Source organism: Trachurus japonicus, chromosome 9 (genome assembly GCF_045865225.1).
Source record: "Trachurus japonicus isolate A0001 chromosome 9, Traja_1.0".
In the NCBI taxonomy this organism is placed as follows: Eukaryota; Metazoa; Chordata; class Actinopteri; order Carangiformes; family Carangidae; genus Trachurus; species Trachurus japonicus.
In genome coordinates this window covers 6,646,381-6,672,957 of record NC_140915.1, presented here as the reverse complement: position 1 = coordinate 6,672,957, position 26,577 = coordinate 6,646,381, and the positions used below count along the sequence as shown (strand labels likewise).

Below are 26,577 nucleotides of genomic sequence, written 5' to 3'. Positions count from 1 at the left end.
TCAACTACTGTATATATCACTCTTCGTCTCATTGCCCAGGCCTTTTCAAAAAATAAAGAAAATGCAAATATATTCAAATGAAAAAGATGTTTTAGCTTCTCAGTATCGTCCAACCACACAAATTAGTTATTTGGATCTAACCTTACTAAACAGTTTTTGTCTTATAGAGTCATAGAAAGGACAGTAGAACACAAAATGAATTTCATTCTCCACCTCTTGGATGTCACATAAATTACAAATTCAATCGTCTTCTGCTGTGCCAACATATCTGCCTGTCTCAATATGAAGACCAAGTATACCAGCTCTCAATTGATATGATGTGACTTGATCCAACAGGATTCGATGCGACACTTCATGACTTTCTGATCCATTTAAAGCCATAAGATACTTGATAAGATATTTGATTTCACTAAACAACACTGCCTGATCTGTCTCGTCTCAATAAGTCATGTTTCAGAGGAACTCACTAACGTCTAAATCCGTTGTTTTTGTCTGCTTCGCTCCAGGTTTTGCGAGTCTCCCTCCAGCGACCCCGAGCTGCCCGGCGGGCGCGGCCGAGGGAAGCGGATGCGAATGGCCATGGCTGATCGACCCTGCATTGAGCCGGCCCCCGCCGCCGCCAAAGTCAGGGGTCTGACGCAGCACCGGAGCCGCGGCGGTGGCGTGGCCGGGACCGCGGCGCCAATCCACAACAAGGGGCGGAGGAGCAGCCTGAACCTCCTCAACAGCAACTGCCGGGCACCAGCGTCTTTCTTCACCGTGGACGAGGTGAAGTCCAACTCCAACAGCACCTCCACCACGCTCTCGTCCGGGAAGCGAAAGAACAAACCGCCGGCCGACCTGGACCTCAGCCTCGTCGCCTCCTCCGACGACATTAAAAACGGAAACGGGAAGCGGATCCGAGCCAAGTCCCGCAGCGCCCCGTCCACGCCGCAGGGCAAATCCGACCCGTCGTTCATGGACCCGGGGGGAGGTTGCGCCTCCTCGCCGCCTCCGCCGCCCATCCTCATCGACTGCCCGCACCCCAACTGCACTAAACGCTACAAGCACATCAACGGACTGCGCTACCACCAGACGCACGCGCACCTGGAGGCCGAGGAGCAGCGGAAGCCCGAGCTGGAGCCCATGAAGGACGTGGAGAGCGAGGAGCGACTGTCGGACTGCGAAGACGCCATCGGCAACATGACGTACGACCTCTCGGAGACAAACAACAGCTCCTCGAAGAAACCCGCCCCTCTGTACAAGGTGACCACGGTCGGGTCTCCGAAGAACCGACGGCTGCTGCTCAGCACCGACCACAGCCCCACGGCCAACTCCAAAACCAGAAGAACCTCGCTGCTCAAGGACGGGCTGATCGACGACCTCAGCAACCTGCCCATCATCTCCAACATGACCGTGGTCCTGGAGAACTGCATGGTCCCGGACAGGAACTCCACGGTCGAGATGCCCAAGCTGGAAGCCGAAGGTTTGATCGACAAGAAGGGAGGCGGCGCGTGCGACAAGGGCAAGAAGGCCAACGGGAAGGTCGAGAAGTTGTCCAAGTCGCGGACCAACCGGCCGATCGCTCCGGCCCCGGCTCCTCCCAAGCTGATCGCCATACCCAACGCGACGTATCCCACCGGCACGGCCGATACCGCCGCCTCGCAGCAGCAGCCATCCCCGATGGCGGCCGTGGGCCTCACGAGTAAAAACCTCCCATTGAAACCCATCAAACCAAAGCTGAGCATCGTGGTGGAGCCGAGCCTCGTCAAGGCCACGCTGGTCACCTGCAGCAAGGAGACCAGGAAGAAAGAGAAACGACGGCTGAAGGACAAACACAAAGACGCGGCGACCAGGACGCCAAACGGAGACAGCGGCGGGATCAAAATGGAGGACGGTGGCGGCGGTGGATCCAAGATGGGCGTCAAGGAGATTTCTGGGAGTCTTCTGAAGGAACACCTCAGCAAACAGGACGTGATGAACGGACTCACCGAGAGCCAGGAGAGCAGGATGGCCAGTATCCGTGCGGAGGCCGACAAGGTCTACACCTTCACCGACAACGCCCCCAGCCCGTCCATCGGCAGCTCGTCGCGGCTCGATGCGAGCGGCGGTTGCCTGGCGACGGCAGACAACGGCAGCAAGAACAACAGCCCCGCCTACTCCGACATCTCGGACGCCGGCGACGATGGGGGATCTTCCGAATGTCGCTCTGACGGACTGCGATCGAAGTCCGGCTCGTCGGCCTCTTCCGAGGTGAGCTCCAACGGTAACCACGGTAACCCTGGTAAAACCCCGCCCACGGCATCTGCCCCGCCGCCGCCGCCGTCGTCTAAAGACTCCCAGTCGCCGTACTACCACGGCTACGATCCCTACTACCTGCAGGGCTACATGCACTCGGACCGGCAGAACAACAACAACAGCAGCGGCGTCGCTTTCCACAAAGGTTCGAGCCACGACGGCAAAGGGAAAGACCGGAAGGACGAGGCGAAGGAGGACGACAAGAGCTCCTCCGCCCACGAGTTCTCAGACTCTAAGAAAGGCGACGGGCCGCCGCCGCAGTCGCAGCTCCAGCTGGCGATGAGTCAGACCCAGACCGCCTTGGCCCAGTCGCTGTACTACGGCCAGTACTCCAGAGGACTTTACATGGACCAGAAACTGTTGCTGGCGTCCAAATGCTGCGACCAGTCGTCCGGCGGCGCCACCACAAAGCAAAGGGGCGAGAGGGGACAGGGGTTGAGAGACGGCGAGGACGTCAAACACAACATGGGTTCGGTCGGTAAAGGTCCAGACGGCACCAAAGGTTGCTGTGCCAAACCGGTCCTGTCCTACGTGGAGATGAGCGAGAGAGGAGAAAGGGGGCTGAAGGCGGTGCACGGCGGCTTGGTGGACCAGCACCAGGTCTCGATGAAAGACTGCGACGACATCAAGTCGCCATCCTCCTCTTCCTCTTCCTCTTCTTCTTCTTCTTCTTCTTCTTCTTCTTCGTTACTCCACAACCCAAACAGTCAGACAGATCTGGACTCAAATGTTTCCTTTTCCAGTGTAAGTTTCTCCCTCTGTCTATAAACATGCCGCCGCCGCCGCCGCCACTGCTGCTGCTGGTGTTGTTGGTGTGCTTTTAACGGCCTGTCGCTGTTGAGTGTCACAAAGAGATTAACCACACGTTGTGTTCAGCTAAACCTAATCGGTGCTATTACTACAAAGAAAGACCATGATGTGGCTTCTGTGGCAAAACTACATCAGTCAAAAAAAAAAATCAAAGTGTAGTTTTTATTTGATGGATGACAAAAAATGTTTTTAATGTGTAAAGTGAGAATTAACGGAGGAAATGTGTAATATTCCAACTTTAGCTGTAAATGTAAAAACACACAAAAAGGATCAAAAGAACCATGCTAACACACAACTGTTTGGTTTTTTGATATGAGCTGCTTTTGTACAGATTTTTAACCACGTCATCTCACAATGCATTTAACAGCTAACTCCAGCCATACTGCATCATGTAAACAAACCAATACACAATGTATGGATTGAATGAACGCCAGGTTGGGGCGGGTCGAGTGGTGTATGGCGTAAAAATCTGCAGTTGATGGTGTGTGCACTGTTGTCATTGGGAGTGGACGCCTTACTCACTCCGTCACATCCCACCTGTGAATGGCCGCCTGCTGTCGAAAAACGTCGTCTTCATCCCTCATCATCAACATCACCACCACACCCAGAGCCGGTGATAGATGGTCTGACTCTGTCTATGGCTCTGTTGTTCGCTCAACTACACAGTGTTTCCTCTATAGTCGTTCAGGCAGCGGTGGGGCCGCCGTTGGTAACTCCCAACCCTCCCACATTTAGGACACCCAATGTGTCCTAAAATTAGCTTTCCATCCCCCCCAAAAAACTAGCTAAAGGGCTAATATTTAAAGCTACTAAGAAAAGGGTGTTTAGCATTAGCTCTGCAACTGGCCATATAGACAAAAAAAATGGGACAAAGACATGGACCGAAGTCGAACCGGCTTCACAAACCCATCCAAAAAGAAAAACTAGCTAAAGGGCTAACATTTAAAGCTACTAAGAAAAAGGTGTTTAGCATTAGCTCTGCAACTGGCCATATAGACAAAAAAAATGGGACAAAGACATGGACCGAAGTTGAACTGGCTTCACAAACCCATCCAAAAACAACAACATTTAAAGCTACTAAGAAAAAGGTGTTTAGCATTACTAGCCATAGACAAAAAAATGATACACAGACATGGACTGAAGTCGAGCCAGCTTCGCAAACGACCAACACCCATCCAAAAAAACAAACTAGCTAAAGGGCTAATATGTAAAGTTAGCCTACTAAGAAAAAGGTTTTAGCATTAGCTCTACAACTAGCCATAGACAAAAAACCGGGACAGAGACATGGACCGAAGTTGAACCGGCTTCACAAACCCATCCAAAGAAAAAAAAACTAGCTAAAGGGCTAACATTTAAAGCTACTAGGTGTTTAGCATTAGCTCTGCAACTAGCCATAGACAAAAAAATGGGACACAGACATGGACTGAAGTCAAACCAGCCTCGCAAACGACCAACACCCATCCAAAAAAAAAAAAACTAGCTAAAGGGCTAACATTTAAAGCTACTAAGAAGAATTAGCATTAACTCTGCAATTAGCCATAGACAAAAAAATGGGACAGTGACATGGACCGAAGTCGAACTGGCTTCACAAACCCATCCAAAAAAAAAAAAAAAAAACTAGCTAAAGGGCTAACATTTAAAGCTACTACGAAAAAGGTGTTTAGCATTAGCTCTGCAGCTAGCCATAGACAAAAAAATGGGACAAAGACATGGACCGAAGTCGAACAGGCTTCGAAAACGACTCCCACCCACCCACCACTGTTAACATAAGATTTATAGGGGAAACACTGCAACGAGCACCAACACTTGTCCCCATCGATCTAGCCCTCAGACGGCCCGGCCTGGGCTCACCGCCTCGCTCACAGCAAATACTCAGAGCTACAGAGTCAACATTGCGAGGAGGCCGAGGAGGGGGAGGCGGACAGGGGCAAAGAGTGGGGAGCTACCGTGGTGGAGCCGGCCGGGGCCAAGATGATCTCAGGGGCAGGAGGAGTTGGCGTTGGCGGTGTAGGAGGAGGAGAGAGAGGAGCAGGCGTGGGCGGAGAGGCCAAGAAAGCCCGAGTCCACGGATCCCTCGATCTCCCGCCCGCCATCGACGGCGAGGACTCGGACGAGCGGCTGGAGGGGCTGGACGACCAGGGCCAGGAGCCGATCGGAGGCCTGTCCGAGGACTCGCAGAGCGCCCGGGCCGCCGTGTCCCCGCCGATGACGCCCCAGCAGCCCTACATCCAGTACCAGCACTCCTCCTACCAGCCCTACCTGGCCATGTGCGAGAGCGGCGGCGGCTCCTACAGAGGGGTGTCGCCAACCCTCGTCCACAACTACCCAGGTACACTAACGCCTCATTGAAAGGGATAGTTCAACATTTTAGCAAATTGGCCCCATTGCCATAATCCCTATAGCCATAGCAGTAGGTTTGTTACCTTTAATTGTCAGTGCAAGCTGTTTTTAGAACGGCGGAGCAGAGCTCATTATGAGATTTCTTGGTTTCCCTCATCAAACTCATCAAATACACAATCCAACAACTCCACAACACTCTGGTGGACAAGTTGTGACCTGCACATTCACCACGCTATGAGATAATAACACAACGTTACCACACAGAGTTGTTTTAGAGGGAAATTCATGCAAAACCGCTGATGCGCGTTGCCTTCAGGGACAGTTTTTCAGCAAACAGTCTCTGCATTTCCCTCTAAAACAACTCTGTCTGGTAACGTTCTGATAGCGTGGTGAATGTGCAGGTCACAACTTGTCCACCAGAGCGTTGTGGAGTTGTTGGATTGTGTATTTGATGAGTTTAATGAGGGAAACCAAGAAATCCCATAATGAGCCTCAGTAGCAGCTCGCCGCTCTGCTGCACCGTTCTAAAAATAGCTTGCACCGACAATTAAAGGTAACGAACCTACTGCTATGACTATAGGGATTATGGCAATGGGCCAATTTGCCAAAATGTTGACCTATCCCTTTAAGCCTCAGCAAGACAAAACTCTTCTTTTATTTATATGAAAACTGAATCGTCCAAATACAAAAGTCAGCTCAAATGATCTTACCTGAGGGTGAATTTGTCCTTTACAGCCAAGTTCAACACATTCACCCACAGACTTTATTTTCCCACATGTGTACAACATGTGCAAATGTCTATTTCAGCCTGTTTTACATTGATTGATTGATTGATTGTTATGTTTATTTCGGTCATTCAACAAACACTACAATGCAACCCAGCGTAGCATATCCTTTACATTTAATCAAAAAGGGACTGTATCTTTAACTGTGTGAATAGTAAATAAAATGTCTAAAGTATTACTTTGCGTGTGCTCCAGGTTTCCACTATCCTCTGTACGGGAAGACGGCGGGCAGGGAGGAGTCAGAGGTGACTCCGCCCGGCAGAGGAGGAGCAGTGAGCGGGAAGCAGAGCGGAGACTCGTCCTCGTCCTCGGCCATGGAGCTGCTGCAGCAGCAGAGCCACCAGTACCACGGAAAATCACCAGCTGTGAGACAACGCTCACTTTTTTTTACTCACAGCGTCATATCACACCTCCACATGTGGGTTTATAAAACACTGATCTGATGTTTCCTGCTGAACAGACACAAAACAGCAGGAGAAGGTTAAACAAAACACGACACATTATAGATATTATACTTTTTCATCAAAAGATTACACGTCCTATTAACCACAGTGACACAGTCAGAGCTAAAATATTAACACAAACATTTGAAGACAGTTTAAAAGCTTCAAAACTTCATCTAAAAACCATCTCAGTGTAGTTTTCCATCTCCTCTCTCAGCTTCTCTCTGGAGCTCTAGTAACAACAGGTCGATTTCAGCCAATCAGAAGAGAGGAGGAGGCTCTGAGCCTCTTTTCTGATTGGCTGACTGTTTTCTAAAGTGATCCAATAAAAAACAGAGCAGATTTCAGAATAAAACACTCAGAGAAACCAAATCCTGCAAGTTGTTGTTGGATGGTGGGTCCAGGTGATGAGGGGGCGGGGCTTAGTTGTGACATCACAAAGTGACAGGAAGTACTGACGGCTGGTTTTAAGGCTCAGTTTCTGAATACAGGCTGTGTGCATTTCTCTGTGGACTGAGGCTTTGATACTTTCACAGTATTAATATAGAACCTAGAGCTGCTTTATAATCACACTACACATGGACATCTACCTTTATACTGTATGGAGCTTTAACACAAACATCTACCTTTATACTGTATGGAGCTTTAACACAAACATCTACCTTTATACTGTATGGAGCTTTAATACAAACATCTACCTTTATACTGTATGGAGCTTTAACACAAACATCTACCTTTATACTGTATGGAGCTTTAAAGGACAATTCCAGGCGAATTCAACTCAGGGGTGTATTTTCATATCATTTTAGGTCTAAAAGAATGAATCTGAAGATTTTCAGTTTAATCGCTCCTGTTTTGCGGTAGTTGCGTCTGTCTCCGCATCGCCACGGCAGCAATGAATGGGAGTGGATGTAAGTTCTGCTGTTTAGGCTGTTTACAGCCCTCAAAGCCGCAATTTTTTTCCACAGACAGCGTCAGAAGGCGACTCAAACATGCACCGAGAAGTTTATTTACTTCAAGCAAGCCGACATGTTTGTAAAAGTCGATCTAATTCAAAGTCTCGCGGAGTCTCGCGCGAGACCCAGTTGCCGTGCTCGGTGTGTTCAGGTGCAGTGGGAAAAGCTACCGTTTGTGTCATTATAAACACAGGAATATCAACTCTTTACTTGCTTCAAGTAAAAAAAACTTCTCGGCGCATCTTTGAGTGGCCACCTGACGCTGTCTGTGGAAAAAAATGTACACTTAAAGCAAGTAAAGAGTTGATATTCCTGTGTTTATGACACAAACAGTAGCTCCTACTGCACCTGAATACACCAGCACCGCAACTTCGGGCTCGCGCGAGACTCCGGGAGACTTTGAATTAGATCGACTTTTACAAACATGTGGGCTTGCTTGAAGTAAATAAACTTCTCGGTGCATGTTTGAGTCGCCATCTGACGCTGTCTGTGGAAAAAAATTGCGGCTTTGAGGGCTGGAAACAGCCTAAACAGCGGAACTTACATCCACTCCCATTCATTGCTGCCGTGGCGATGCGCGGACAGACGCAACTACCGCAAAACAGGAGCAATTAAACTGAAAATCTTCAGATTCATTCTTTTAGACCTAAAATGATATGAAAATACACCCCTGAGTTGAATTCGCCTGGAACTGTCCTTTAATACAAACATCTACCTTTATACTATATGGAGATTTAAGCAGATATAAATAGGCCTACATCAGACATGTTTGCTAATGCAACAAGAAGGTGAAATGATCAAGAGGGAGGTCATACTATTCTTTTTATTTTTTATCAACCACTACATGTTTTTTTTTTGCTGTAATGTTTGATCTTTTGTTTTTTTCCAGGCAGCTGTTGTTTCTCATTTAATTAACAACAAAGTGAAATCCTCTTGGCTCACATGGGACTGTGTTGAGATAAATAATCAGTGTTCATCACCACCTGCCTTTCACACTCTCTCCTCTGCGTTTCCCTGCAACACTGTTTTAACTGTAAACCCAAAGCTGCCGCAGTGTTTTATTAAAACTGAGCAGCCTCTTTATAATTGTTATTAAACAGTGTGATTGCTCTTTTTATAATACGATGAACCAGAGGAGCGACGTCGGCCTGACTGCTGCAGAAAACGCAACAGAAAGTCTGAGCTGTGTTTCTATTATCTGTAAAGTTCAGAGAGAAACTTCAGTTTATCTCTTCTCTTCACATCTGGAGCAGATGTGGATGTGCTGTGCGACCTCTAAGAGGCATTAGCTCTTAAGTTTCATATCCGACTGCAGCGCCCAGACTCCCGGTCGACATGGAAACGCACTCCGATTTACAATTATCCAGTGACGAGAGCCAGACGGACGGTTCACACTGTGACGGGTTGTTTCCACTTTTTATTTTTTACTCTTTTTTACTCAGCTGCTCTTCTTCTTCTTCTTGATTTTTTACATCTGGCCCAGTCGGCCATGTTCTTGAGCTGTAACATCAGTGACGCTGTTGTGGGTATTTTTATCTGACCGATCAGGGGCAGTAAAATAATTCTTAAAGGGATAGTTCAACATTTTGGCAAATTGGCCCATTGCCATAATCTCTATAGTCATAGCAGTAGGTTCGTTACCTTTAATTGTCGGTGCAAGCTATTTTTAGAACGGCGGAGCAGAGCCGTGAGCTGCTCAGAGCTACGCTACGGAGGCTAATACTTGGTTTCCCTCATCAAACTCATCAAATACACAATCCAACAACTCCACAACGCTCTGGTGGACAAGTTGTGAGCTGCACATTCACCACGCTATGAGATAATAACACAACGTTACCACACAGAGTTGTTTTAGAGGGAAATACAGAGACTGCTTGATGAAAAACTGTCCCTGAAGGCAACACGCATCAGTGGTTTTGGATGAATTTACCTTTAAAACACACACACATCAGTCTCATCAGGAACTGTGATGGTAATGACCTAATGTGCGTGTGTGTGCAGCCTGGCGAGAAGGGTTCCCCCGAGGGAGAGCGAGAGACAGAGAGAGAGAGGAACCACGTGTCGTTCGCCCGACACCTCCACACACACCATCACACACACCTGGGTATGAGCTACAACCTGATGTCAGGACAGTACGACATCTACCAAGGTACAACAGCCACACACACACACACACACACATTACTTTTCCTGGCTTTATTTTGAGTGTCTTAAGTGAATAATTACAAATAAATAAATATAGAATAAAAGATACAACACAAACAAACCTTTGAGCTTCACATCCAGCTCAACTTTCACTTTCAGAGAAGGAAGAGAGGAAGTAGAGAAGATAATCAAGTAAAAGAGATTGTAAAATAAAAATAAAAATGATCTGAAGCAAGAACAAAAATTTGATTTCATTTCATTTTATTTATTCGTTCCAGTCTTGGGATTCGAAAAGAGTAGATTAAGTGAAACTTATAATACCTGCTCCTTTCTTAAACACCCCCAAAAAAACGCTTACATCAGCTGAAAAGCCACAATAATGAACCAGTTTACAGCCAAAATATACAAATCAAAAATCCATGACTATTCTTTTTTATTACTTGTTTTTATATAATTTCCCTTTGCTTGTACATCCTCTTAAACTGAAAAAAAAATAGCCTATTTGTGCAGCTTTTTTCCGCGACTGTTAAGGAACTCCATATTTTACAGTAACACCCACCACAGAAAATACACATTTGTTTTAACTTAATCTTCACAGTTTGGTGCTTGAAATTAAATTTCCTTCTGTGAAAAACTGCAAATTTGCAGGTAAAAGTTCACTTTCTGCAAACAACACCATTTGTGTGTTCCCTGATATCAACATTGTGTATTATTCATTATTCAAGATAGATAGATAGATAGATAGATAGATAGAAATAAGTAAAAGACAGAGAAAGGGGGTAGAAAGAAAGAAAGAAAGAAAGAAAGAAAGAAAGAAAGAAAGAAAGAAAGAAAATATAGATAGATCGATAGATAGAAAAAGACAGACAGAGAGGGGAGAAAGAAAGAAAGAAAGAAAGAAAGAAAGAAAGAAAGAAAGAAAGAAAGAAAAAGTAACGGGGTAGATAGAAAGAAAGACAGAGAGAGGGGGCGGACAGACAGACAGATGGACGGATGGACAGATAGATAGATAGATAGATAGATAGATAGATAGATAGATAGATAGATAGATAGATAGATAGATAGATAGATAGATAGATAGATAGATAGATAGATAGATAGATAGATAGATAGATAGAAGAAAGGAGGGAATGAGATCTACTTATGTTTGAGCACAACACTAAAATAATAAAGTTTTTAAAGGTTTTAAAGCCAGGTCTGATTTCAAAAAGCTCCTCAAGCATCAGATAACAAAGTTCTACGTTGATGAATGATTCATCGTCCACAGCAGAAACACAGAAACACAGCAGCTCAGTGTCCGACGGCGATGTGGATGTCTTGAATGTGAATGTCTCTCTCTCCTCTGTGTTGAAGGTCTGAGCTCCAGGTCGCTGGTCTCCAGTCAGCAGGTGTCAGGACACGCTAACACCGGTACGTCTGAACCCCCGTGACGGCACAACGCCTCTCAATCACCTTCAGCTACGGGGATCTAAAGAACTATTTGTAGTCTGTGGTCTTATGCTGCGTTCGAGACAACTTGCAACTCGGAATCTCTCAGCTGAAAACTCTGACTTCAAAGAGACACAGCACGACAGAATAACCAAAAACAAGGCGTTAAAACTTTACAAAGGGCACACACTGCAAAAATTCAAAATCTTACCAAGAATATCTGTCTTATTTCTAGTCAAAATAAATCTAAGTATACTTAAAATAAGACTCATCACATTAAAAAGTAGCTTGTTTTTAGACACTTTTTTTTACTTTTTTCAAGCAAATTTTCCACTTTAATTAAGTAGAAAAATCTGATAGTGGAGCAAGTTTTTCTTTCTTATTACAAGCACAAAAAATATTATTAATATAATTATTATATATATTATATAATTATTATAAATGATTATTATTTCAATTGAAAATTTGTTTGAAACAAGTGAAAATGATCTAAAACCAAGTGAATTTTTAGGTGATGAGTCTTATTTTAAGTGGAAAGAGATTAGTTTAGATTGATAGATTAGATAGATAGATTAGACAAATATTCTTGGAAAGATTTTGAGTTCTTGCAGTGCAAAAACAATTAAAATACAATGTTTAAATGTATTTTGGCATTTACATGCATTTTAATTGATGCTTTACCGATGACCGTGTGGTTCTGCACGGGTACAGATAGTTGTGTGATACTCGAAGAAGTCGCGTAGTAGATTTGTTTCTCCGACTTCGCCGAGTGGGAGCTCTAACATAACACATGTTGTTGGATTACACTTTTTCAAGGAGGAGGTCGGGAAGATCAGAATTCCCAGTTTTCTTGAACGCAGCATTACTGTAGTAGCATTAGCATTAGCATTGGCATTGGCAGGTGTTGACTCTCTTAGTGAGAGTTTCAGATGTTATAATAGGCTACGTTAATCAGAGCAGCTACTTCTTCAGAGCAGACCAGAAGCTTCACTGTGACTCGGTATTGGAAACGGACCGTGGGACCAGGGCTAACTCGTTAGCATGCTAACTTCAGTAGAGGGAAATAAGTGAAAGAAAATAGAAATAGAGTTATTTTTTAACAGCAATGATAAAGTTTGATGTTCCACACTGGAAAGTAAACAGCTATTAATTCTAACGTTCGGTAGCCTACGTAGCATCAGCAGAACTTAGCCAACATTTACACTTGCATTAGCCTACTTTTTTTGATAGGAAACCACATAGAAAGACTTTTAATCCTATTCCATTTTTATTTCTTGTGGTTGTCCCATTTTCTTTTTTCTTTTTTTACTATTGAGAGTAACAAAACTATGACCAGTCAACTGACACTGTTATGAAAGGATTATTATATAATTCACTGGTTTAAAGAAGTGAATGTAACACTAAACCTTTATTTTCTTATATAGCCTACTAAAACCAACACACAACCACGTATAAAAAGCTCTAGCAGCCGGTTCAGCCCAAGTGTGGGACTGTTGGACTGTTTTCCAAACGTAACTTGCCAGTTTCAGTGAAGTGAGCTGAATATCTTCTTCTGTACCGTCCACTTACTTTGCATCTGATAAAAAAAATGAATTGGCTTAAAATTTTCTCCAATAAACTACAAACTGTGAGCGAAACGAGCTGGAGAATCGTCTCGTCTCGTCCTCGCTCCGTCTGCCGGGTCAATAAATCTAATACTACCCAAACCTCCTCCTCCTCCGGGGAATCACAGCTCCGCCGCCTTGTTGCTTAAACTATAATCCAGGAGATCATTACCCACCGCGCTCTCTTTTTTTCTTTCCATATGTCTGAGCAGGTTATATATCACTGCCTTTTGTCTGATTGTGTGAAATGATGCAGCAGGTTCCTGCCAGGAAGTTAAAGAGCATAATGTGATGATTACCTCAGCGGTGCGAGGCTGAAGTTATCTGGGAACGGTAATTACTGTGAAGCAGAGCAGATGAACAGGAAGTTAAGAGAAAAAGAAGAAAGAAGGAGTCATGTGAAGTAGCTAAAGAAACTTTTTCAGATCATTAATTCATTATCTCCTCAGCTGATCAAACAAATGGTCATGATGTTTGTCTATATATTGACCAGGTACTGTCATGATATTGTAGGCTAATCTTGTGTTTAATGGTGTCGCCACTTTATCTGAGAGCAATGACACAAATACTGTATTTTGAAGGGAAATACATTGAATTTCAGAAATTAAAGCAGCGACTGTGTTAGCATGTTATGGCTGTTTACTCCTGTCATGGACTATGTTCCACTCAGCTAAACAGTCCCAAGAACTCCAGGAGACAGCTTTGTTACTTCCATGAAGTTTACTTGAGATATTTGTGAAACTGCAACAGAATACAGTAAAACACTTATTAAACAAATCTGATACAGAATATCAGTGTAGCTAGCACACTTGGCTAATATAACAGCACAACATGTGATAAATACAATAGAGCTAACAAAGCTAACTGGGCCTTGCTTATGCTAATCAACATCTTAGCTGACACAATCAACAACAAAATTCAAAATGAGTAACGTCTCAATGTTACATACTGAAGAATACTTACAAACGTTGCTTTAGCCAAGAACAGAGAGAAAGAAAGGCGGAGAAGGCGGAGCTGTCAACTGAGAGGTCACATCCGTAGCTGATCACTGCAAATGGCAGCCTCTACTTTCCCAGAATGCACCAGCTCTGGGTTGCCATGGTTACAGATATAAACAAATGGAACTAGGCTGCTGACTAACTAACAAAATACTTTCAAGCAACATGACACTCCCCGCTTGGGGTCTTTAAAGAACCCACATTACTTAACAGAATCAGTCTTTGGAGAGAGAAGCAGAACCACTTCTGTAATGGGTCGAGAGAAGGTCTTTCTGGTTTCATCCTTGACGACTTCCACTTCGACTTTCCGAACTAATCCATCTTCTCCTGGAAAGGTTTTTGTGATGATGCCCATAGGCCATTGATTTCTCTTTGCCTGATTATCTTTCAGGAGGACGATGTCTCCTTCTTGGAGGCTCGGCCGTTTTCCTTGCCACTTGTGCCGAAGCTGCAACGTCTTGAGGTATTCGTGTTTCCACTTGTTCCAAAACATGTCTGCTAAGCCCTGAACCCGCTTCCACTCCTCTCTGAAGAGATCCTCTTCCTCAAAGCTGCCTGGCGGAGGAGGAGGTGCAGCACCTGTCTTAAGGGTCAGGAGCATTGCTGGGGTGAGGATGAGAGGCGATTCCGGATCTGATGACACGGGAATGAGCGGTCTGGCATTCATGATTGCAGCTACCTCGGCCATGAGCGTCGTCAGAACCTCATGCGTCAGGTGAGACTTCCTTTGCTCAAGCAGCATACAGTCCAAAATGCGGCGGGCGATGCCGATCATTCGTTCCCACGCGCCGCCCATATGGGACGCATGCGGCGGGTTAAACACCCAGGTGCACCTCTGTGTATCCAGGTACTTTTCCACACTGTTGAAGCCTGGATTGGTCTTGTCCATCTCCAGCTCACGGGAGGCACCGATGAAGTTAGTTCCGCAGTCAGAGCGGATCTGCTTCGCGGGGCCCCTGACTGCAAAGAATCTCCTCAAGGCGTTGATGAAGCTGCTGGAACTCATTGCCTCAATTACCTCGATGTGAACTGCCCTTGAACACATGCATGAGAACATCACAGCCCATCGTTTGGAGTTGGAGACTCCTCCTCTTGTGCGGCGTGAGACGATGTCCCATGGTCCGAAGACGTCGACACCTACATAGGTGAAAGGAGGTGCTACTTGTAGCCGTTCTGCTGGCAGGGCTGCCATCTGCTGATGTTCGGTCTTTCCCCTCAGCTTTCTACAGGTGATACATCTGTGAAGCAGACTGCTGATGCAGCGTTTAGCTCCCACCAGCCAGAACCCGGCTGCTCGAATGGCACCTTCGGTCAGATGTCTCCCTTGGTGTTTCACTGCTTCGTGATAGTGTGATACAAGTAGGTTCGCGAGATGATGCCGACCAGGAATAATGATGGGGTGAGTCTCGCTCGTGGTCAGACCTGATTGTCCAATCCGGCCTCCTACTCTGAGAAGTTGGTCTTGGTCCATAGTGGGGTGCAACTTCCACAGGCTGCTAGAGGATGGAATGTTGGACCCTGAGTTAATGCACTTAAGTTCCTCTGTATAGCACTCATTCTGGACACTCTTCACAATGCACACTTTGGCTCTCAGTAGCTCTTCTTCTGTAGGGCGACAGATGTGCCACCCCCGACATCCGTTCTGGGTAGAGTGGGCGAAGGAACGAGCTACATGGATGAGGTGCGCTATGGCTGTGAGGAGAATGCTGTACTTGGAGAAACGCTCGAAGCGTTGTGGAGGTACCACGTCTCTGTAAACCTGAGTGAGACTTGTCACCACCTGAGGACGCACTTCCGAGTCGGCGTCGGGATCGATAAGGTCGTAGGTCTCTTGAAGCTCAGATGACTGCAAAGTCACATCATGGAGAAAGGCTGGTCCTTTGAGCCACGTTGTGCTGCTAAGCAGAGCTGGTGTCACAGTTCTTGACCCGATGTCAGCTGGGTTGAGGTGCGTTGGAACGTACTTCCACTGACCGGAACAAGGGGATTGATGGGTTCGCTGGATCCTGTTGTGTACGTAGACATAGAATCTCCTTGACTGGTTATGGATGTACCCCAATACTACCTTACTATCTGTGTAGTAGGTGATGTTGTCAAATATTGTGTCCATCTCTGTGACTACCATCTCGGCAATCTCAACGGCGAGTACTGCCGCACAGAGCTCGAGTCTCGGGATAGTCAAGCCAGGCTGAGGGGCCAACTTTGCCTTCCCGAAGACAAAGCCAATCTCAGTCTGCTCTTGGTGGCTTGTCACCTTGATGTAAGCCACAGCTGCTATTGCTTTGACTGATGCGTCTGCGAAGACACAGAGTTCTCTTCTCAGAGCGCCTGAGGTGGAGAAAGACGTGTAAGGACGAGGTATCTGGAGACCCTCTAGATCTTGGAGTGACTGTTTCCATCGAGTCCACTCGATCTCCATGTCTTTGGGAAGAGGTGAGTCCCAGTCCTCTGCTTGCGTGGTAAGTTCCCTGAGTATCAGTCTTCCATGAACCGTGACGGGTGCGAGGAACCCTAGCGGATCGTAGAGGCTATTCACGGTTGAGAGTACCCCTCTGCGGGTGAACGGCTTGTGGTCGTCTTCAATCTGAAACATGAAGTTGTCTGTACACATGTCCCAGGACAATCCAAGGCTACGTTGGATGGGCAAATCATCGACGAAGAGATCTAGGCTGTTGACGTCCTTGGATCGATCTTCGGATGGGAATGCTTTGATGAGCATGGGGGGGCCCTACTGTATATCAGAGACACCTTGCAATGTGAACAGATTAAATGGCCAGAGGAAGTACAACTAGAGTGTGTGGGGGTAAAGGTTACATTATCATCTGAGATGTCCTTCATCCTGATCTGTCTGTATCGCCATCCGTCGGCTAAGATCGATTTTTATGATCAGCTAAAATTGGTTTTTAACGTCTGTAATTTTAACAAAGAAGTCATTGTTTTTGGGGACCTGAATATTAACTGGGATGACAAAAAATGTAGAAAAAACCTTAAACAATTAACAGACCAATATAATCTCTCCCAGATTGTACAAGAGGCCACCAGAATCACAAATCATTCTAAAACTAGAATAGATCTGCTGTTTACGAATAAAGTTGAAAGAGTTATCAAAACCTACAACTTCCTAACTGGGATATCAGACCACAACATGATATTCTTTACCAGAAAATTAACAAAACAGCGTCTCGGTAAACCTCCCAGGCCCAAAACATGTATATCTACCATACCTAAAAGTCAGGAACAGAACTTTGTCGAAACCCTAAAAAGGGTCGACTGGAGCAACATCACGCAATGCAGGGACCTTGAGACTAGCTGTGACTTATTTCAAACAAAAATAAATGAGGTAGTGAACTCCTTTGCCACTAGAGGGACTTACAAGAAAAGGAAAGGAGTTTCACTACCCTGGATTGATAATACATGTAGAAAACTAATGAAACAAAGAGATCAGTTACTGAAACATTCAATAAACTCTGGTCTAACAACAGACAGACAGAAATTCACGCACATTAGAAATAAGGTTACATACGAACTAAGGAAGGCCAAAGCAAATTTCTTTATTAAAATAATTGAAAATGCAAAAGGAAATGGCAAGAAAGTTTGGCAACACATGAATAAACTAATGGGAAAACAAAGCAACAAAAATGATAAAGAGCTGGAATTAAAAATTGATGGAACACTGGTGAAGGACCCCTTTACCCTAGCCAGTAAACTGAATGATTTTTTTATAAACTCAGTATACGAATTAACAAAATCCTTTAAACCTAAATGTTTAACTAATTTTACTAATAATACACAGCCCATTTTTAAACTAGAAAAAATCACAGAGGCTGATGTAGCAAAAATTATCAGAGCGTTAAAAAGCTCCAAAGCCAAGGATGTGTTTGGACTGGATACAAACTTTTTAAAAACTAACTTACAATCTATAGTCGAACCTATCACACATCTGGTAAACATGTCAATAGAACAAAGCACAGTCCCATCAGCATGGAAAATGGCAACAGTGACACCAGTTTTTAAATCCGGCTCTAGATCTGACATGACCAATTACAGGCCAATCAGCATTCTGCCTGTGATCTCAAAAGTGGCAGAAAAATGGATAGCTGACTTAACCATCAAATATCTAGACAAAAGCCACACCCCCCTGCATCCAATGCAGTTCGGGTTCCGTGCTCGTCACTCTACAGAGTCAGCTAACTGTTTTTTTATTGAGAGGGTAAAGAGTGTGTTGGACAGGAGTTCTTGTGTTGCCGCAGTCTTCTTAGATCTAAGAAAGGCGTTTGACACGGTCAGTCACCAAGTCCTCCTGTCCAAACTAAGTCATTTTAATTTCTCACCCGCAACTCTGCAGTGGTTTAAATCTTACCTGCAGGACAGGAAACAGTGTGTGAGTGTTGCTGGTGTTAAATCTGCCTGTCGTAATTGCCATGTCGGAATACCACAAGGGTCCACTTTAGCGCCGCTGTTGTTCTCCCTCTACATAAATGACCTGCCAGATGTGTGTGGTACTGTATATTCACAGATGTATGCAGACGATGTTGTTATTATAACTCACGGTAAAACTCCAAAAGAGGCTGCACAAGTATTGTCAACTGTACTAACCAGGATCCAAGGCTGGTTGCAGGATTCATGTCTGCTTGTGAACACCAAAAAGACAGTGTGTATGTTCTTTTCCAAGAAACCAGTCAATGCAGAGAGATCGAATGTGTTCTTAGGGAGTGAGGAGCTTGAACTCGTACAACAGTTTAAGTACCTCGGGGTGACATTGGACCCAACCCTTACATTTAAAACTCACATTAAAAAGGTTGTAAACACCATTAAATTCAACCTCCAAAATTACAAACAAATTAGACCTTTCCTAACAACTGGTGCTGCTAAAGCCTACCTACATTGTATGATATTCTCCCATATTAACTATTGTTTCACAAATTGGTCTTTCGCAGGAGCCACGACTCTTAGACCAATCGAACAAGTGTACAAGAGAGCCCTTAAGGTACTCGACAAAAGAACACATTCGTATCATCACTGCAACATCCTGACAAAATATAATTTTTTTAGTTTCAACAATCTTAAATTCTTTAAACATGTATGTGCGATCTACAAATCTCTAAACGGCCTGTACCCACCGCCCCTAAACGAGTATATAAAAAAACAACCAGAAAGGAATATAGGAACCAGAGCTACCACAAGAGGGGACTGTGAGGTACAATTCAGACGCACAACATTCTCTCAAAACGTGTTATCAGTCCAAGGATGTTTAGAATGGAACAAGTTACCCATCAATATTAGAGAGTGTCCGACTTTTAGGACCTTTAAAGCACAACTCACAGACTGGATATTAGACAAACAAACTTGTGAGCACCTGTAAACATGTGTAACTCGAGTTAGACATGTTCGCAGTTGTATGGCTATGGCCGTTGTGTGTGCAATGGTACAGCTTGGTAGATATTATGTGCGAATGTTTGTGAGCGGCATGTCTGAATTAATAGAGGTATAGTTATTATGTGCGAATGTATATGTATATATACCATGTCATTCTTTAATTCTCTCTTTTACTTTTTACTTTAATCCGATGCGCTATACTATGCAATACACCTGGCACTTTAAACTGAGTGCACTTTAGGGCACCGTGCAATACAACTTGGTACCCATGTACTCCTGCACTTTAGCACCTTTCACTTTGGCCCAGCACTTTGCACTTTATTTCCCAAACTGTCCAGGTTCCATTACTGGCTTGAGTATCTGACCTGTTTTTTACCTTGTTGTCTACTTGTCATGTTGTGTAACTGTGTTCCCCTGTTACTGTATTGTATTTATGTCCTGGGACTCCGGATGGAAATTAGCATCGATGCTATAATCCGGCACATTTACATGTTTCTTATATGTACATTGATGTGCGATGTCCCAGTCAAATAAACAAATAAAGTAAAGTATGACTGCAGGTCGATTTGAAGCAATTTTGTGTAGCCTGAGGTTAGAAGCTGCAAGCATCTTCTGTGCTCGCCCAAGAACGCTGATGGCTTCTTCCTCTGTGCTGAAGGACTTTAAAGCGTCATCGACGTAGAACTCACGGTCGACGAATCTTCTTGCGTCGCTGCCATAGTCAGCCTCTGCTTCCTTAGCTGCCCGTCGCAAACCATACACTGCAACGGCAGGCGAGGGACTGTTCCCGAAAAGGTGGACCCGCATCCTATAGTCCACGATGTCAGAGGTTGGGTCGTTGTTCCTATACCACAGGAAGCGGAGAAAATCACGATGGTCCTCCTTCACGACAAAGCAGTGGAACATGTGTTCGATGTCAGCGGTGATCGCCACCTGCTCCTTCCTGAACCTCATAAGGACACCTAGCAGGCTGTTATTAAGGTCAGGGCCGGTGAGCAAAACATCATTGAGCGATACTCCCTCACATGACGCGCTGCTGTCGAAGACCACACGGATCTTATCCGGCTTCCTGGGATGATACACCCCGAACAGGGGCAGGTACCAGCACTCTTGTCCAGGCTGCACCGGCGGGGCAACTTCTGCGTGCGCCTTCTTGAGCATCTTCTCCATAAACTCTAGGAAGTCAGCTTTCATCTGTGGACGTTTTTCCAATGAGCGCTGGAGTGAGACAAGACGGTCGAACGCCTGTTTCCTGTTATTGGGCAGTCGCTGTCTCGGCGACCGAAAGGGTAATGGTGCGACCCAGCTTTTGGAGCTGTCCTGATAGCACCCAGCTTCCATTATCCTCAGAAACTCCAGATCTTCCATGGATGGAGCGAGTCTGTGGTCGTCTGGAGTACGAGCGAAGACAGTCTGCCCCAAGCAGTCCCCAATGAGCGTCATTGAGCCGCAGGTGGAAGTTGGTGCTGGATAATGTTGATGTTTAGGTGCTTGACCAAATATCTCTTTCACTGTGATGTGGTTGTTGCATGGCTGAAGATGACTCACACGACCATTCTCCAGGATGGTCGTTTTGTAGCTTCTCACCTCGAGTGGTTTATGAGCGCCTCCAAGGCACACATCACCAACGACGACCCATCCTAGGTCAAGCCTTTGAGCAAACGGTGCATCTCCTGGGCCGCTTATCTGCTCTCGGACCTTGTGGACCCGTAGGATGTCTCTGCCCAGTAAGAGGAGTATTTTGGCGTCCGGATCCAGAGGCGGAATCTTGTCGGCGATGTGCTTCAGATGGGCATGATGGTAAGCTGCGTCTGGCGTAGGGATCTCGGCGCGGACGTTAGGGATTTGGTTGCACTCGAGGAGTGTAGGCAGAGGAAAGCTTACTCCCTTATCCACTGGCTCCACTGAGTAACCGATAGCTCTCCTCCCCGCCGTCTCTGTACGCCCCGCACAGGTCTTGAGTGTATATGAGTAGGAGCTTCCGGAGATCTTGAAGACTTCAAAGAACTCTGACCGTGCCAGGGAGCGATTGCTCTGCTCGTCCAATATGGCGTACATTCTCTTGGACTCCTCTCTGCATCCGTTCGGGAACACGCTGACGAGGCAGATCTTAGCGCATGCTCTGGCGCTCAATCCTTCACCGCATACCTGCGTGCACGTCGACTTGACCTCCTGGCTGTCCGCTTTGTCCTCCTCCCCGCCATCCTCTGAAGTAGAAGGGGACGACTTAGATTTCCAGGTAGGTGGATAGGGGTGAAGTGCCGTCACATGAGCGGTGCTCTCACACTCTGTACATTTTATCTCAGCGGTGCAGTTCTTTGCAAGATGCTCTGTGGAGGAGCAACAGCGGAAGCAGATGTAATGCTCTTTCAAAAGCTGTTTACGATCATTTATGCTCTTCTCACGGAAACCTCTGCACTTCCTCAAAGGGTGGGGCTTTTTGTGTAGAGGGCAGTGTTTGTTTGGATCGATTCGTTCTGTAGTTTCTCTAGACTCAGCTTTAGTAGCACCTGAGACCTGCGTCTTGTGAACATTCACAGATGTCTTCACGGGTCTCTCCCACTTGCCCTTTCTCTCTGCAGGAGCTTGTGTGAAGAGGTTGAAGCTTGGGTCTGAACGTGCTCTTGCCTCCGAGGAGATGAAGTTTACCAACACGGAGAAAGGTGGGAAACTAACAGAATGTTCTTGTTTGTATCTTGTCCCGAAGTAAAGCCACTTTTCTTGTATGTTGTATGGGAGTTTCTCGATGATAGGCCTAATTCCTCTGGAGGTATCCAAGTACAACAAGCCTGCGAGGTAGCCGTCTTCCTTGGCGGCTTGTAGCTCTGACAAGAGATCGGCTAGATCCCTGAGTCTCTGTGGATCCTTTGTTGTAACCTTTGGAAAGTTTTCTAGTTTGTTGAACAGAGCTTGTTCGACGGCCTCTGGTGAGCCGTATATTTCGTCGAGGCGCCCCCATGCCATGTACAGTCCAGTAGCTGGATTCCTGATGTTGACTGTTTTTATTCGTCTAACTTGCTCTGCCGACTCTCTCCCCAGATACTTGGTGAGGAGGTCGAGTTCTTCTGCGGCGGACATGTCTAGATTGGCGATAGCATTTAGAAACGATGATTTCCAGGCCCAATAGTTCATTGGCTGGTCATCATATGTGGTGAGGCCTGACGTCACCAGGCGATTGCGAGCAAGGTATTTGATGAGGTCTCCACTCGATGCAGAATGATCATGGCTGGCTCCATAAGATGTCCTGTGAACAGGCTGGTGCGCAGGAGAGGAGGGTTCCTGCTTGAAGTTCTGTTGCGGACGTCTTCCACGAAGCTGAAGATCTGGAGAGGAGTTAAGGGGCTGATTGAAGCTTTGTTGTGGCGGTGCCCCACTGGTCTGAGAGGCCTGAAGAACCGGGTGTGGCTTAACGTCGGCCGAAACAGCATCTTGCGTTTGACTTGCATTGAGTGGGTGGGGTGTTGAAGGGATAACATTGGTTGGTTGAGGAGGTGGAGGATGAAGCGTTAACGAAGCACTGTCGTTCCCTCTTCCAACGGATAGACCCCTGCTGCATAGGCTGGCTTGGGCCGACACGTAGGCGGCAACGCGCTCGTCTTTGACAGATTGGAGAACCAGGCTGTTAGCCTCACTGCGTACTTCAAAGCCCATATCTTGTAAACCGGCCACGAGAGTATTAGCTTCTGCTATGGCAGCATCCTTTTCTTTTTCATCATTTAACGCATCAAGGTTGGCTTGAATACGTGCTTGCTCTACTTTAAGTTCAATTTCTCTTTGTGAATGTGCCGCTCTAGCTTGTGCTGCTTCGGCTTTTGCCTTAGCTTTGGCGATGGCCATGCTAATCTTTGTGCTGGACGATGTACCAGATGAGCGACTGCTCCTTGAGCGTACTGCCTCAGACTGGTTATCTTCATTTTCTTTTTTACTGTTGCTACGTTGTGACATTGTGACTCACTGCGTTTTCAATATCAGGAGAAGAAAGCTAATGTGAAGCTGTCTCGAAGCTGTAGTGTTAGCCGCTTATCTCTTGTTATTGAGTTGCTCCGTAGAATGGCAATCCTTGTGTCCCTCGTTAGCTGTATTGCCGTTTTTTCACTGTCATGGACTATGTTCCACTCAGCTAAACAGTCCCAAGAACTCCAGGAGACAGCTTTGTTACTTCCATGAAGTTTACTTGAGATATTTGTGAAACTGCAACAGAATACAGTAAAACACTTATTAAACAAATCTGATACAGAATATCAGTGTAGCTAGCACACTTGGCTAATATAACAGCACAACATGTGATAAATACAATAGAGCTAACAAAGCTAACTGGGCCTTGCTTATGCTAATCAACATCTTAGCTGACACAATCAACAACAAAATTCAAAATGAGTAACGTCTCAATGTTACATACTGAAGAATACTTACAAACGTTGCTTTAGCCAAGAACAGAGAGAAAGAAAGGCGGAGAAGGCGGAGCTGTCAACTGAGAGGTCACATCCGTAGCTGATCACTGCAAATGGCAGCCTCTACTTTCCCAGAATGCACCAGCTCTGGGTTGCCATGGTTACAGATATAAACAAATGGAACTAGGCTGCTGACTAACTAACAAAATACTTTCAAGCAACATGACAACTCCAGTTATTGTTGTATTAACAACACAAAAGGTTAGAAATACGTCCTCCAAGCAGTGACTCGGTATCGGAAAATGTTGAGATGTGGTGACGGAGCAGGCTAAAGGCTAATGCTAAGCTAACAGCACACGTGATCAATACCATGGCTATTTTCGAAACTGCATACTACCGTACTGCCTACTACATACTGCGTTAGTACTGTATACTGCATACTGAATGTGGGATTCAGTCTGCTACTTCAGCAGACCGACGCCGTTCACACCGCAGTATGCATACAAGTATACAAGTTTCCCAGAATGCATTTCGGAGCAACCGGTAGCGGTAGCTGTAAAACAGGCGAAAAGCTGTTTTATTTCCCGCTCTAGCGCTGTTATTATGTAACTTTATTAAGTTTTAATATTTTTTCATGCGAGAAAGTAACTGTTAAAGGGGACAACGAGGAGTTTTGGAAAAGCGAAGTGTTTCCACACTACATTTATGAGCCTCCGCACCGTGAAATTCTTTGACCGGCGCAAGACAGACTCATGTTTTCATTCATCAAGAATTAAAGTCAGAGGTTGGAAGACGATCACATACCGTCGTAGTTCCCACCATAAACGGCGATTCGGCGGCGTTATTCTCATGACTCGCCACGAAACCGAAAGTAAAGAAACTCTGGTCGGCTCGCCCAGCATTTCCACCACCACTAATAATAACAAAATAACGATAGAGACAAAACGATATATTTATCGAAAATGGGCCCATTAACAAGTGGTAACGTAGATTCATCCACATTAACATGAGACTTTTTTATAACCAAATAGAAACTCCTCGTTGTCCCTTTAAAATCCCAAATATACGGCCAGTTTATCCAAATGACGACTGTTTAGAAGTTTGCTCCGATGTTTTTCGGAGAAGTGAAGATGCGCAGCGACCGGGACATCACAGAGGCAGCAGCCGGTCTGGAGAGCTGCTCGGCCGGCCAACCTTCGTCGTCATCCCGGGGGAGAAAACGATCGCTAATTAACTTACCCGCAAGTTTTTAGAGGTTTACCACCAGCTGGTTAAATTATTTTTAGGAGATACATGTTGGTCTCATTGATGAAATCTAACAATTGTGGCAGTAGCATTAGTTTGTTTGATTGAAAAGTGAAGCTTCCTGTGTGTATTGGACAGAAGAGATACTTCCTGTTGTGTGGGGAGGTTTTGTCAAACTGATGAAACTGAAGTTTTTAACTGAAGAGTTTTTATCACGTTTCTATCTTACGCATGTGTTTTTCCTAAGCTGCAGTGAGTTGAGCTCTCAGGGCCACCGTACACCGAGTGCAGTGGTGGCTGCTAACCGCTGCACCGCTGTGGTGTTTGGTTTGTGAGTTCCTTCCTCTGCTGCAGAACGATGTGGCAGTAGATGAGATGAGTGTTAATTTGACCGTGGTGGTAAATTCTGACAGAAACACGTCGTCGTGTTATTTCCCCGCTCCGCTGCAGATCAACACCTGCGAGTCTGAAACATTTTGTCTGTGTCGTCTGGAGCTGGAAATCACTTGTTCTTTCAAACCTGCTAAACGACTGGTAAATGGGGAATGGCTGCTGCTTTTATACGGAGCTTTTATCCCCGGGCACTTTACAATTTACCTCTTTGTTCACACATTTACACACACTGACGGCGCTGCATGGGCAGCCGAGAAAGGCTCAGCTCCGACCATCAGGAGCAATTTAGGTCTCTGTGTCTCTCTCCCAAGGACACGAGATATCGAACCTGTGATTAGTCGACCCGGCCTGAGCCTCCTCTGGTTTTTATTTATTTATCTATTCATTTATTTATTTATCTCTGACGGTTTCTCCTCTTGTCTCCACAGAGGGCGAAGGGAAGAAATAGTGGACCATGTGACCACGTCTCACATGAGGAACGGCAGATTTATCAGACATCAATTCCATGGTGTTGAATAAGCTTCGCCTCGCTGAGAGGCAGAGAACAGACAAAAACAGAACAAAACCTCTTTTCATTTCTTACTAATAATGAAAAACCACCTGTTTTATAACACGTCATCCAGGAGACAGATGTGCCGTGCCGGCGGAGGGGACACACAGGTGAACGGGAACCAGGATCAGGACCAGGACCGGGACCTTTTCTCGAAGGAGGAGCTTACCTGTACAAATCCACCACAACAGACTTTTCAAGCTTTCAGTTTTGCAGAGTTTTGGCATCGTGCGTGAAACGAAAAAAAACCTGCGGCGCACTCGGCCCAACTTTATAAGATGCACATTTATCGTAGTGTATTATGGCGACGAATCGATGATATGACTGAATGTACTGATGATGATGATGATGATGATGAAGAACTTCTGACTTTATCCCGATAGTGTTGATCGTTTTTATTTTTTGTTTTTTTTTTATTTAAAAAAAAGAACTTCTATTGGGGGAACAGCATTAGGAAGCTAAAAAGTCTATTATTATCTTATTATTCTCATTATGATTATTGAAGTGGTCCTCCTCCCTCCATAGTGCTGACGCTACATTTGTATTACTAACCTGTACTTGAGCGTAACCATGTTGATTGTATTGTCTTTATGTGAGAGTAAACCTTCACATCGACCTGCCCAGTGCCATGTAGGAACCAGTGGTGTATATATTCTGTACAGATTCATGGCCCGAGCACTAACATGCTTTATCGTATCTATGTTGATCTCCATCAGCCATGCAGGGGGGGCGGCGGCCAGAGCAGGGGGAACCGGACCGGACCAGCACAAACAGAACCACCACCATGTTGTCACGAGGGGTTGGGCATCGAGGATCAAGAATCAAACAGAACCGGA

At 45.6% G+C, this 26,577-nt stretch overlaps 1 pseudogene across 1 annotated transcript in view; it reads left to right on the top strand.

The window, feature by feature from the left end:
- Positions 1-26,151, top strand: part of znf608 (zinc finger protein 608) — an 84,554-nt pseudogene extending 58,403 nt beyond the window's left edge. The window contains exons 5-10 of the transcript XR_015036619.1: positions 507-3,021; positions 4,912-5,416; positions 6,408-6,577; positions 9,613-9,760; positions 11,110-11,166; positions 25,620-26,151. The product of XR_015036619.1 is annotated as a zinc finger protein 608 (transcript). The remainder of the gene's footprint in view (positions 1-506; positions 3,022-4,911; positions 5,417-6,407; positions 6,578-9,612; positions 9,761-11,109; positions 11,167-25,619) is intronic.
- The last annotated feature ends 426 nt before the right edge of the window (positions 26,152-26,577 follow it).